Source organism: Lepidochelys olivacea (genome assembly GCF_965140295.1).
Source record: "Lepidochelys olivacea isolate rLepOli2 genome assembly, chromosome: 1".
NCBI classification, from domain to species: domain Eukaryota; kingdom Metazoa; phylum Chordata; order Testudines; family Cheloniidae; genus Lepidochelys; species Lepidochelys olivacea.
The window spans coordinates 158,604,348-158,616,994 of record NC_140411.1 but is presented as its reverse complement, the minus strand read 5'-3'; the positions used below and the strand labels follow the sequence as shown (position 1 = coordinate 158,616,994).

The 12,647-nt window shown below is 49.4% G+C and overlaps 1 protein-coding gene across 2 annotated transcripts in view; it reads left to right on the top strand.

The window, feature by feature from the left end:
• The first annotated feature begins 411 nt into the window (after nt 1-411).
• AGPAT3 (1-acylglycerol-3-phosphate O-acyltransferase 3) overlaps nt 412-12,647 on the top strand; it is a 132,983-nt gene continuing 120,747 nt past the window's right edge. Inside the window, exon 1 of one of the 2 annotated variants that reach the window (XM_084611966.1) lies at nt 412-430. The gene's annotated coding sequence lies outside the window, so the exon portion shown is untranslated. Of the gene's footprint in view, nt 431-674; nt 1,157-12,647 lie in introns of those variants that run through there. The other variant, XM_084611965.1, reaches the window with a different exon arrangement.

Sequence of the window (12,647 nt, the reverse complement as noted above, 5' to 3'; positions counted from 1 at the left end):
ATGATGTGGGCTATAGATATATATTAAATACATCATTTTATTTTCAACTTGGTTATTAGAGAGGTAAAAAAAAATCCCCCCACCTCACAATAAAATATGAGTGGACACCAGATTTGTGTGGGTGACTGAGGTAAGTCTAAACCAATTTCTTTCTTAATGAGGAATAGCGGAGAGCCCATGCTTAATTTGTGTCAGGGCTTGCCAGGGCTGAGCCCTGGCACCTCTAGGCTCAGCAGTTTATAGTCCTTGACTCCCAGCACCTCTGGGTTCTCCCTGTCAGTTATGAAAGTAAAACAATCCCTTGAGCCCCAGCACTTCTTTCTTTACAAATTAAGCACTGCAGAGAGGTGCAGCTACTCCTGGGCCCATGCCTGGGGCTGGCACACGCTGCGAGGGAGATGAATGAACGAGACATCGAAAAATTAAGAGGGTAAATAAATCCTGCTCATTCAGCCCCCGAGGCAGGGACTTTAATGCCTACTGCTGCAAACCCATCCCGCGGCGAATTTCCCAGCCAGCAGGTCTGCGACCGTGTCCCCGTCACCCTCCCGGGGGAGGGACGGGTGACGCCGGGGTGAAGCCGCCGGGCAGCCGCAGCCCTCCCGCTCCAGGACAGACGCGTGAGGCTGAAGGCGGGGCGGGCAGGCAGGCTGCAGGAGGGCGCGCGGGACTGGGGTGGGGGAGCGGCGGGTTCACCCTGCCCCAGGTGGGAGCGGGAGGCCGGGGCTGGGCGGTAGCCGCAGCAGGGTTGCTTTGGGCCCGGAGACAGAGCCCAGCCGCGCTGGGCTAGGGCGGGGGGCGAGAGCTGGAACCCCCCCACCGGCCCCGACCGCCTGGCCGAGCCCCCCCCCCAGAGCCCAGCTCTCCTGCCCCCAGCGGCCCGGGAGGAACTGAACCATCGCTGCACAGGAAGTAGCGGCTGCTGGGAGAGGAGCAGCGGAGACGGCAGCATCTGCCGCACTCAATGAAAGAGACTCGCAGGGACCCAGCCCGCCGCCACGATCCTACCCCCGCTCCGCCTCCCGGGGAGCAGCGGCGGTGCCAGCACCCAGGGCAGGCTCTGAGCAGGGCAGTCGCTGCTGCTGCTGGAGGCGGCGGCGGCCAGAGCCGAGCCGGGCAGGAGCCGCTCCAGCTAATCCGGAGGAGGCGGCGGCAGGTTGGTGCTGCTCTGGCTGAAGGGGGTCGGTGCAGGGGAAGGAGGGAGGGGGGTCGGGGCATCGCTGCTGCCTGTGCCGTGCACGGCTCTGGCCTTGGCTGGGGCTGCCCCTTGTTGGCCGGCGTCGTGTGCGCCTCTGCCGAGCGCAGCCCTTCCCCGGGGAGCTCCTCCTTCAGCCCCTCTCCCTTCCCCAGCTCCTCGCTGCAGCCCTGCCCTAGCGCCCTCTTGCCAGCCACCCCTTCCCCGAGCCGCCCTCTCCTTGGCGCGCCCTTCGCTCCCCCTGCCCCAGCCCTGCGGCCCCGCTCGGTGGGCGCCCAGCGTCCGAGCTCCTCTCGCTCTCCCCAGCACACCGCACTGAGACCGCTGCTCCCGGGCCCCAGCTCCCCTCCCAGCCCCGCTGGGCTCCGGTGCCGCCCCCATTGCTGCTGGGGATGGGTGGGAATTTTCACACCCCCCCCGGGGGGGGGCGTTCACTTCCCCCTGGAAGGTGACATCTTGCCAGTCTTCCCGGCGTGTGCGCCCGGGATGCACATGGCGCGGGGCTGGCGCTAAGCGGCGGCGGCGGCGGCAGCTCCTGTCTCCAGCCGCTCTCCCAGAGCAGCCGCTCTCCTTTCTCCGCCCACCCCTCCGCCGCTGCCGGGCACTGCCCCCTTGCGCCCCCCCCCCTTCCCGGCGCTGCAGGGAGAGGAGGAGCTGCCACGGGGCGGGCGGCTCCGCCCAGCCCTGGACCCCCGGTGGCCGCTCTCTCCCCACGGACCTCGCTGGCGGTGGGTTGAGGCTCAGCCCCTGCCCCGCAGCCGGGGGCTGTGATGCGCGTGCGCAAGGCCGGCGCTGTAGCAGGAGAGCGGGGACCACAAGCAGCCGCCACAGCCTCATCTCCGTTCAGCTCTTCCGTTTTCTGCTCCTTGTCCCTGGGGCTGGGGAAGGCCCAGGGTGACCAGATAGCAAGTGTGAGAAATCAGGATGGGGGAGGGGTAATGCAGGCCTATATAAGACAAAGCCCCGAATGTCAGGACTGTCCCTATAGAATCGGGACATCTGGTCACCCTCAGGCTTGGCCCCTTGATTTCCATTGGGGTTTGGCTAAGGGGTGTGTGTGCGGGCACAGGCAGAATTGCTGCATTAGAAGGGCTGTGCTCTGGGATGTTGCTTTTGTTTGTGTTTTTATAAAGGTCTGAAAAGCCCTGTATGTCTGACCCATGGAAGCAAATAGGAGAGGAGAAGCAGGGAGGGGATATACTCACTGAGTATGTCAAGCTATACTAAGGGCATGTCTACACTTGCAGATGTAGAGCACTTTGAGTTAAACCTGCCTTCAGAGAGCGCAGTAGCTTGACAAAGCCCTGGCTGGGATGATTTAACTGGGGATTGGTCCTGCTTTGAGCAGGGGGTTGGACTAGATGACTGCCTGAGATCCCTTCCAACCCTGATATTCTATGATTCTATGAAAGGGCTGCAGTCTGTCCACACTGACAGCTGCAAGCGCACTGGCGTGGCCACATTTGCAGCACTTGCAGTGGCATTGGGAGCAATGCATTATGGGCAGCTATCCCACAGAGCACCTCTTCCTATTCTGGCACTGTGGTTTGTGGGAAGGGGACAGGGGGTGTGGGGCATTCTGGGTCCTATCCCAATGCCCCGTCATGCATCGGTTCGTATCCCAGCAATCCCTTTGCTTCTGTCCACATTTGGCACCATCTTTCAACGTTTTTGTACTGCGCGCTCTGTCTTCCCTTTTGGTCTGCGGGAATGGAGCCCGCACTGCTGAGTAGTACGCTGACGAGTCTCGCCAGCACGTCACATTTGGCAGTCGAGTTATTCCTTATGATCCAAAGTGACCGTGAGGGCTCTGATGATATCGACTTGAGTAACGCATATGACACGAGTTTGCTTGTGGCATTCACGGACATGCTCACTACCATGGAATGCCGCTTCTGGGCTCAGGAAACAAGCACCAAGTGGTGGGATCACATCGTCATGTAAATCTGGGATGATGCGCATTGGCTGCAGAACTTTTGGATGAGAAAAGCCACTTTCATGGGACTGTGTGATGAGCTCACCCCCACCCTGTGACGCAAGGACATGAGATTGAGAGCCTCCCTGACGGTGGAGAAGCGGGTGACTATTGCAGTCTGGAAGCTGGCAACTCCAGACAGCTACCGATCAGTTGCTAACCAGTTTGGAGTGGGAAAGTTGACCATTGGAATCGTGTTGATGCAAGTTTGTAGGGCCACTAATCGCATCCTGCTCAGAAGAACTGTGACTCGGGGTAACGTGCATGACACTGTGGATGGCTTTGCACAAATGGGTTTCCCTACTGCGGAGGGGCAATAGATGGCATGCATATTCCATTCTGGGACCAGCCCACCTAGTCTCCGAGTACATTAATTGGAAGGGGTATTTCTCTATGGTTCTCCTGGTACTTGTGGATCACTGTGGACGTTTCATTGACATTAACGCAGGCTGGCCCGGAAAGGTGCATAATGCACGCATCTTCGGAACGCTGGCCTGTTCAGGAAGCGGCAAGCTGGGACTTTTTTCCCGGACCAGAAGATCACCGCAGAGGAAGTCGAAATGTCCATTGTGATCCTTGGAGACCCCACCTACCCTTTAATGCTGTGGCTCATGAAACCCTACACAGGGAGCCTTGACAGCAGCAAGGAGCGGTTCAACAACAGGCTGAGTCGGTGCATAATGACTGTGGAGTGTGCTTTTGGCTGTTTAAAGGGCTGCTGGCACTCTCTGTATGGGAAGCTGGACCTGGCTGATGACAGCATCCCCGTGGTTATATCTATGTGCTGTACCCTCCATGACATTTGTAAAGGGAAGGGTGGACTAATCACTCAGGCATGGAACTCAGAAGTTCAACACCTGGAAGCTGAATTTGAACAGCCAGAGAGCAGGGCTATTAAAGGGGCCCAGTGTGGGGCTGCAAGGATTAGGGATGCCTTGAGGGAGCAATTTGAGGCTGAAAGCCACCAGTAGTGTCTGGTGCCCTGCACGGGAGTGAAGTGCAGTGGTTCCAATGTTAGTAGGAATCTGTGTTTGCTATGCTGACTTGCAGTACCTGTTTCTTTCCTGGTTATCTTTTACTTTATGCAATAATAAAGAATATTTTCAAAGCCAAAAAATCCATTTATTGAAAAGAAACACAACTACTTGGGAAACAGAAAGAGAAAGGGGGTGGGGTGGGGAACAGTACAATCACAGATTTGCGTATGTCCTGTTATCATACTCAGCCTTCCTGTCTGGAGTGCTGTGCAGTGAGTGCTGCACTTCAGGCTGGCTATACTGCATGGTGATGGGGGTTGAGTGCAGTGGGTGAGGGTCGTAGTTTTCAGGGCTGGGTGGTGAAGCTACAGGTGTTGGAGGCAGGTGGTGGTGGTAAGAACCTGGATGTTGGGGAAAGTGGGTTGGAGGTGACATGGGGGCACAAGGGAAAGTTTTGGGACAAGGGCTGCAGGGGGCAGGGGGGCATGGTAGTGCTCCGCCTGCATGGCTATGAGCGCCTGGATTGAGTCCACTTGGCGCTCCATTATGCTTAACAGCCAATCCGTGCTTTGCTGCCAGAGCACCGCGCTTTTGTGCCAGCACTCCTCATTCTGCTGGTGGATCCTCCTTTCACTGTCCCACCACTCCTGCACTTTTTGATTTTCATTACTTGAATGCTGCCTTACTTCATGCAACATGTCTTCCTTGCTTCTACGTGGCCTCTTTCTGATTCTTTGGAATCTTTCGGCCGGTGATAACACGGATGGCTGAGATCTCAAGGTTGCATCTGTAAAGGCAAAATGCAGCACTTAACAGAGGCAGCATTGTTCACACTAGGCAGAGCAATGATTTTCCCATACTTAAGGGCAAGCACAGTCTACACAATAGCATAATTTGCCCGTCCCAAAGTGAGCGCACATAACCCATGGGAGCCCCAAAATCGTGAGTAAGCACATTGTCAAGCGTGATTGTTCCACGGCTGTACTGTCCTATGGGTTTCTGTGCCTTGGGGAGAGCCAACAGTAGCAGGGGGCCCCTATACTGAACATTGTCCCCACATTTTCCACAGGAGTTCGTCCTGGAAGATATCTCGCTGCTGAGAGTGACCTGGGAAGCAAGGGAGGGTCTTCTACTGCAATGCGGCTTCCACCCTGGCCCATATGCAGCTTGCCTGTGTGCAGCAATGGTCCTCCCACCCCTCACGGCACAGTGGCGCGGACAAGTTAGCCTGACTGGGACAAGGCCACAGTGGCTCTCCTGAGAAACCTGCACAAGCACATTGCTCAAGTTCTGGATGAGACCTTTGAAGAGATCACTGAGGCCGATTACCACGATGTGAGAGAGCACCTCAACGCCCTATTCCGCATCTAGGCATGCATGCTGCCCTAACCCTCCTCGCCCCGAGAGCCCGCACCAACTAACTTCCTTCCTAAAATAAAAGCCGCTTACTGGGAGCCTCCTCTGGTGTTTGTCCTTCCCCAAGCCTCGGCCGCCGTGTCTGGCTACCTTCCTCCTGGCTTGAGAACAGCTCCTGGCTGCATGCATCTAGGGATGCTAGGGTGTCTTCCTCCTCAGCACCCTCACTCCTGCTTTGCTCCTCCTCCTCCTGCCTTGTTGCACTGGGCTCTGAAGTGTCCAAGGTGGTCCTCAGAATGGAGGTGGGGTCATCCCCAAGTATCACGTCCAGCTCTTTGTAGAAATGGCAGGTCGCAGGGGCAGCACAGGAGCGGCTGTTTGCCTCGCGGGCTTTGCGGTAGGCATTCTGCAGCTCCTTCGCTTTAACCCTGCACTGCAGTGCATCCTGGTCATGGCCCCTTTCCATCATGTCCCTTGATATCTGCCCTAAGGTATTGTAATTCCTACAGCTGGAGCGCAGCTGGGTCTGGACAGCTTCCTCCCCCACAAACACTGATGAGGTCCAGCACCTCGCCATTGCTCCATACTGGGGATCTCCTGGTGCATGGAGGCATGGTCACCTGGAAAGATTCGCTGAGAGCACTCCACGCCTGGCTGAGCAAACAGAGAATTTAAAGGGCGGGTCTGATGGTTGGTCACCTGAGGGCAAGGCAGTAGAGTTCAAAGTGATGACCAGAGTGGCTAGAACAGGCATTGTGGGACACTTCTGGAGGCCGATCAGAGCGCACTGTAAGACCAGGGTGTCCGCACTGGCCCCACGGCGCTCCAGTGGGGGTGCACCAAACCTTATTCCACTTGCCGAGGTGGAGAACCAGGAGTGCTCTAGCCACGGAGTCAGAGCTCTCTACGTGCCTTACCCAGTGTGGACGGGTAGTGTGAGCTAGTGCGCCCGGGGCTCCTTTAATGTGCTCTAGCTCGCAAGTGTAGCCAAGCGAAGTATATCTGAAGAGTCCAGCTGTCTCAGCTGGTCGAACTGTAGGTGGACATTTGGAAGATGCTATAGAGAAGAAAATATAGAAATACAAAATGCAACATTAATAGCATCTTACATCAAAGAATTTCAGAGTGCTTTGCTTAAGCTGCCCTCATTAGCCCTTGGCAGTAAATATTGTGCACAAAAACATTAAGACACCCCCCCCCCCCGGTCACTAGTTCAATGAATTGGATACGGATTTTTTGTTTCTTAATATTTATTGAAAAGCAGAAAATATGTCACTTGTCCTTTTCTCGCTGAAATCTGCCCTGCCTCTGTTAAGATGAAGAAGAAGCATGTGCAGAAAACGATGAAAGAATGGTTTAAAAATAAATAAGAAGCCTACTTCTGAATGGCTCATCTGTACATGAGCAGATAGCATGTAACTACAAAATGGAGAAGAGAAAACCCTGAGGATTTAACAGCCTCAACCAGATATAATATTGCTGTGCCATGGATTCTCTTAGGAGGATGGTGATGGGTTTAATAAAATGTTAATCTAATGTATAGGCACCCAGATCAATAGTAATGATTCTTTCATAACTTTCAGTGTAACTTTTTCTTGGAACTCTGTTTATGTTGAAACTTTTGTTAGTAGTGCATGTGTTAGGCCAGGTCTATACTACAGACCTATATCAATATATCTACATTGCTCAGGGGTATGAAAAGTCTACACCCCTGAATAATATAGTTATACCGACCTAACCCCTGTGCAGGCAGCGCTATGTCGACAGGAGATCTGCTAACATACCTATCGCCTCTCGGGGAGGTGGGATTAAATATGCCAACGGGAGAAGCTCCCGTCGGCGTAATAACATCTTCATATAGCAACTGCACCACTGTGCTGTGCACAATGTACAGCTGCGCTGCTGTAGCACTGTATGTGAAGACAAGCCCTTAGCAAACTGGCCAGTTGGCACCTCATTTTCCTTGAGCACTACTTTTGTTCTTGAGGCCACCATCTCTCCTTGGATCTTTATGTTTCCTCTCTCTTTTCAGGGGAAGGGGTGTAGTAGTAGGGGAAGGTGAGGAAGTGTTACAATACTGTTGATAATTGGTTTCCCTTCCGACTGCTAATAAACTGCTCATGATTTCAGCAAACTGTTCTATTTTTTTTCAAGTCCAATGTAAACTTAACTAATCTTTCACCCTTTCTTCCACTCTAGAGCTAACAGTTCAGGGTCCAGAATCACAAATGTTTGACAACAGGTGAATTGCTGTTCTGAATCTGAGTTCTTAGTAGTAAAGTGGTGAACATCTGGCCCGTCTTGACAGCATTTATTTTGGTGTGAAGTGTTACATTTGGAATTTTAGTTTTATTTTTGTCTGTATTATAACAATTTTTTTTTTTTTTTGCTAGATTCTGATGTGACTAACTGATTAAACTTACGGGTAGGTTTGTAAGCATTGATTTCACTTACAGTGGAACAGATAAAACGTTCATTTAGATTCTTGGGCAGTGTCTACACTACAAAAACTGCTGATTGACACTGGGTGTTAAATGCAGTTGCCCCTTCTCAATCTGTCAGGTGTCTGGCATGCTTTGCTGCACCTGTTGAACTCAGCAGAATCCACACTAGTTGGACAAGTGCTTCTAACTGCAGATGTGAGTCACTGCACTTTCTGTAGTATAGACAGTCTTGCATTCAAAAGTTGTCCAACTTAACTGTTCTGGCTTTGGAAAACAGTGATAAGTTTATCTTTTAGTTACAGGAAAACAATCAAAGCATCATGTTTCTTGGCTCCTTGATTTTTAGACCCATATCTGCCTCCCTACCCTATATATTTGGTGTCACCAAACTTTTACGATAAACATTACTTGCATTAAAAAAATTAAAAAGCTGACTAATAAAATTGAATTAAAAGACTTCATCCACGTGGTCTAAAATGGCACCATCTCATGTTATGCTTTCTATGTTACTAATTTCTCATCTTAGTTCTTCTCTCCCATATAAATGGCCTTGGCATGCTGGAGAGATACAAACTACTGGCCTCTAACTGTAGCTTGAATCTAACATGTATAGCAGAGGGAAACCAGTTGGATTGTCTTATCTGAACACACTCAGTCTTACAGCACCATTTATAGTAACTTTGTGTGGTTTGGCAGTGCACTGCAGATAGCTTGCTCATGAGCCTTTCCAGGGAGTAAGTTGAGTTAGCATTGCACCTAGAGCGGTGAGTTGCTTTCTGGCCAAATTTGAGATTAGAGTTGGTTTTATCAATTGAGTTTCCCTGGTTGTGGTCACTGAAGTTATTATCTTGAACTGAAATATAAGAAATTTTAGTTTCCATAGAGCCTAATTTTTAATCTTCTCAAACAGATGTTTCAGCAAACAAAACAAAATTCTATCTATATAGAACCCTTTCCAGTTAAAAGTGCTTATGTTCTCTTTTTCCAATCATAGAATGATAAAGCTATTGCCCTCTGTCATAGTTGTTTTACAAAATGAAACCGTTTGCTGCACATTCCACTATTAGTTTTATTATTTCTTTTGGTTTCCATCTGCAGAAAGACTCTTTGTTTTGAAGTCCTAATTGATGTTTTGCTTATTTATGTAACTATTACTGAGTTGTTGGATTAGGAACTTTACTCTTCAGGGGAAAAGTATAAATAAGGTATTCCTGTTAACCACAGTGTATTTATCACTGAATTACTAATATTGGTGAAAGCATCCTGCTACAGTTTTTCTTAAAAAGTTGTATCTTTCCCTTCTCCCCTTGCTTATTAAAACATCAACACAGTGGTGCTTCTCATTGCTTATTTCTCATCATCTTAGTTATTTCAGTCAAACACTGTCGAACATGAGCACTAGATATTTCTTTTCATGTTTTAAAAGTATCTATGTTGCCAGTCTTACTTTCCTGCATATATTGAATGTAGAGGGTTTTTTCTTTAAAGACTTGCTGACTGTTAACACTTGAAGCCATTGGTTCATTGGTGAGAAGGGGTGGGCCTGTGGCTATTCTTCCTGCTTTAAACAGCTTGGTGCAGACCCCCAAAAATCACTAGAAGCAGAGGAACCTTCAATTTCAGCATATCTAAGATTTTTTTCCCCACAATCTGTAGTGACATGCTTCCAATAGTAATTGTTCCTGCCTACTCTCACCCCTCAAGAAATGTAATGTTAAGACTCTGCACTGCATTTGTGTGTGTGTATTAAAAACAAAAAAAGTACTTAAATGTTTGAGTACCTAAAGGACGAGTATGGAGAGAACTAGTTCTTCTTGTCTTATCTCCACAGAACAGGGTACACAGATCTTGTAGAAAAACTAAGGAGGTTAGGGTGGGTGGGAGGTAGAATCTTTTATTTGTTATTGGAAGCAAGAATTCACGTGGCATTTTAAAGGAAAACTCAATTTTATAAATGCAGTTGCTTCAAGAGGCCAAAATTACAATTTCTTCTGTGTCTGTGATTGCCCTATTCAGTTTTATTTCAATGCAGCTGAAGACTCATTCATTCACCAAATGTAAGCACATTTCCTGATCTGGAGAATAAGTATAGGAAATACTCTAAAATTTTATTGAAAACATGTAAAATTGTAAAGCTCTTATTTGTTGTGGGTCATGTTTGTTTTTTTTGTTTTTGTTTAATTTTTGGAGTAGGATTACAGATAAGCAGTAATGCTAGGTAAGTATCCTGTGACAGTGAGAAGGGATGGGAGAAAAACTATATGAAAGCAAGTTGCCAATAACTTTTCTGAGCAGGGCAAAAGTTAAAGTGAACATAGCACTCGTATGTTGCCATATGCTGAGTACAGGTCCCATTGTATATCTTTTCTGTGTGTAAAACTAGACAAGAAAACAAGAAATCTTTGTCAGCACTGAATATTGTAGTATTGATGTAAAATGTGTACAATAAACTCATGTATAGGCACATGGAGTGTACATTATTTCAATATAAGAAATAATTGTATCATCAAAGACTAATGGATGAAATATCTTTTTTGTGTTTTGATGTATTAGGAGATTTCCTCTTGTTATTGCTACAGTTACTCCTGGGGGAATTCTGTGCCAAAACATTAAACAATCTGTGCACAATATTTTAAAATTCTGCAAAATTCTGCATATTTTATTTGCCAAAATAACACAATGTAATCATGCCAGTTTCAATTATTTTGGTAATTTATTTCAAAATACCAGTCAGCATGTCTGTAACAACACAGACGACAAAAATTATTCAGGAAATGTTTTTTGACAAATGGATTCCTTACTAGGCATATTAGTTCAGAACTTTGAGTAATAATTCATTTAAATTACAGACATGTATTTCCTGCACCCCTCAGAAGCAGTGCAAAGGCTTGGGGAAGTCAGGGGTAACAGAGGAGCTGAGGGAGAGGGAAGTAATTGCTGGGAAGGAGTCTGGGAGCAAACCTGGAGGGTTGTTGGGTGTGGGTAGGAGAAGTATGGAACAGGAGGTTTTTTTTTGGAAGGGGAGGGATTGTTAGGGAGCTTCCCCCCTGCAGACCATGGCTGACCTCTAGCTTCTCTCATTCAGTCATGCACATCTGTCCCTGTCCCCATGTGTCCCTGCATCCCCATTCAGCCACCCTTCCACTCCGACTCAACCAGCCCCCCATCCTCATGTGTCCCTGCACCCCCTCCTCCGTCCTTATGCATGCTTCAGGGCAAATCTACACTTAAAACGCTGCATTGGTGCAGCAGGTAGGGTCCTAGAGCCCAGGCTCCAGCCAGAGTTTGGAAGTCTACACAGCAATGAAACATCCCTGCAGCCCGAGCCACGCAAGCCCAAGTCTGGCATGGCCAACCGCGCTTGTCTAGTTGCTGTGTAGACATACCCCTAGAGCCCAGGCTTGAATGTCTATATTGCAGTTTTACAGCCCCACAGCCCGAACCCTGTGATCCAGAGTCAGCTGACATGGGCCAGCGAGTGTTTAATGGCAGTGTAGATATACCCTGAGAGACACAGGGCTCTGACCTGGGATTGGCACAAAGAAACAGGGAGAGGAAGGAAAGATGATAGCTACAGCATCATGGCTGAAGGGAGCCATGATCTTTGCCAGTCTGAACTCCATCTTATCCTTGGCTTCTCTATGCTAACTGAAGGATTTTCAGATTCTCTATATCAGGTGACTAATAAATTGTTACCTTCTTTTGAAAAGGTTGCCTGGTGTCAGTGCAAATACCTACTGAGAGCATTGTGTCCTGAATGAGTAAAAGCTAAGCCTTCCCTCGCCATCTGGCTTGGCTGGACTCGCTTCAGGAAGCCATAGAGAAGGATTGCTGGTGCCCAAAGACCCAGTTTGCAAGTCATGAAGGCCACAGGCCTGCGTCTGGGGAACCGTGTGGATCCTTGAGGTCTGGCATGCTAAAGGAGTCATTCCCAAGGGACTGGTTACAAGCTGGGATGTAGACCAGACACTAGCCAAGATGAGTTTTCAGCCAGCCAGCTTCCATGTGAGCTTAGTGGCTCGTGGGGATATTCTTTGGGCAGCAAACCTGACCTACTCCCAGGCATTGTAAGTTTGAAACCTACCCTTAGCAGAATTCTGAACATGAAAGATGCAGATTTTGCTAATATCTGCCTCTGTCGGGGTGGGGGTGGGGGGTTATTCTGTGCTTGTGTAGTTTGAGTATGGCAGATAATTCAGAAGGTGCTCAAACTGTTTTCCAAAATAAAAAATTACAGATGTGAATGCTTGCTGGGAGGGGTGGGGGGGGAGAGGGGAGAGGGGATTGGGGCTGTGGTGAGGAATGGGGGGGATTATGGGGATGGGTGTTAGGAGTGGGGGTGCCCTCAGGTCAGGGGAGGGGATGGGAATGGGGGAGTGGGAGAAGCATGTGGGACACTGTGGGGGACATGGGGATGGATAGCAGGTGGAGTGGGGGACCCCATCAGTCGCACATTCTACCCTCCCATTTGTGTGCTGACATCTGGTGGGGGGTCTTGCCCCTCTGCGGGGCGTCTAGGCCACTTTCCCTGCCCTTCTGAGCTGGGATCTTGGGTGGGCCCTGAAGGTAATATGATTTAACCTCTCTGAAAACCAGGAAATACAAAGTTAAAATACATGCCATCCCTGCTAACCAGGCCCAATTTTGGATCAATTGGTCATCTAACAAGATCACAGATCAAGATGGTAAGACTGTAGGTA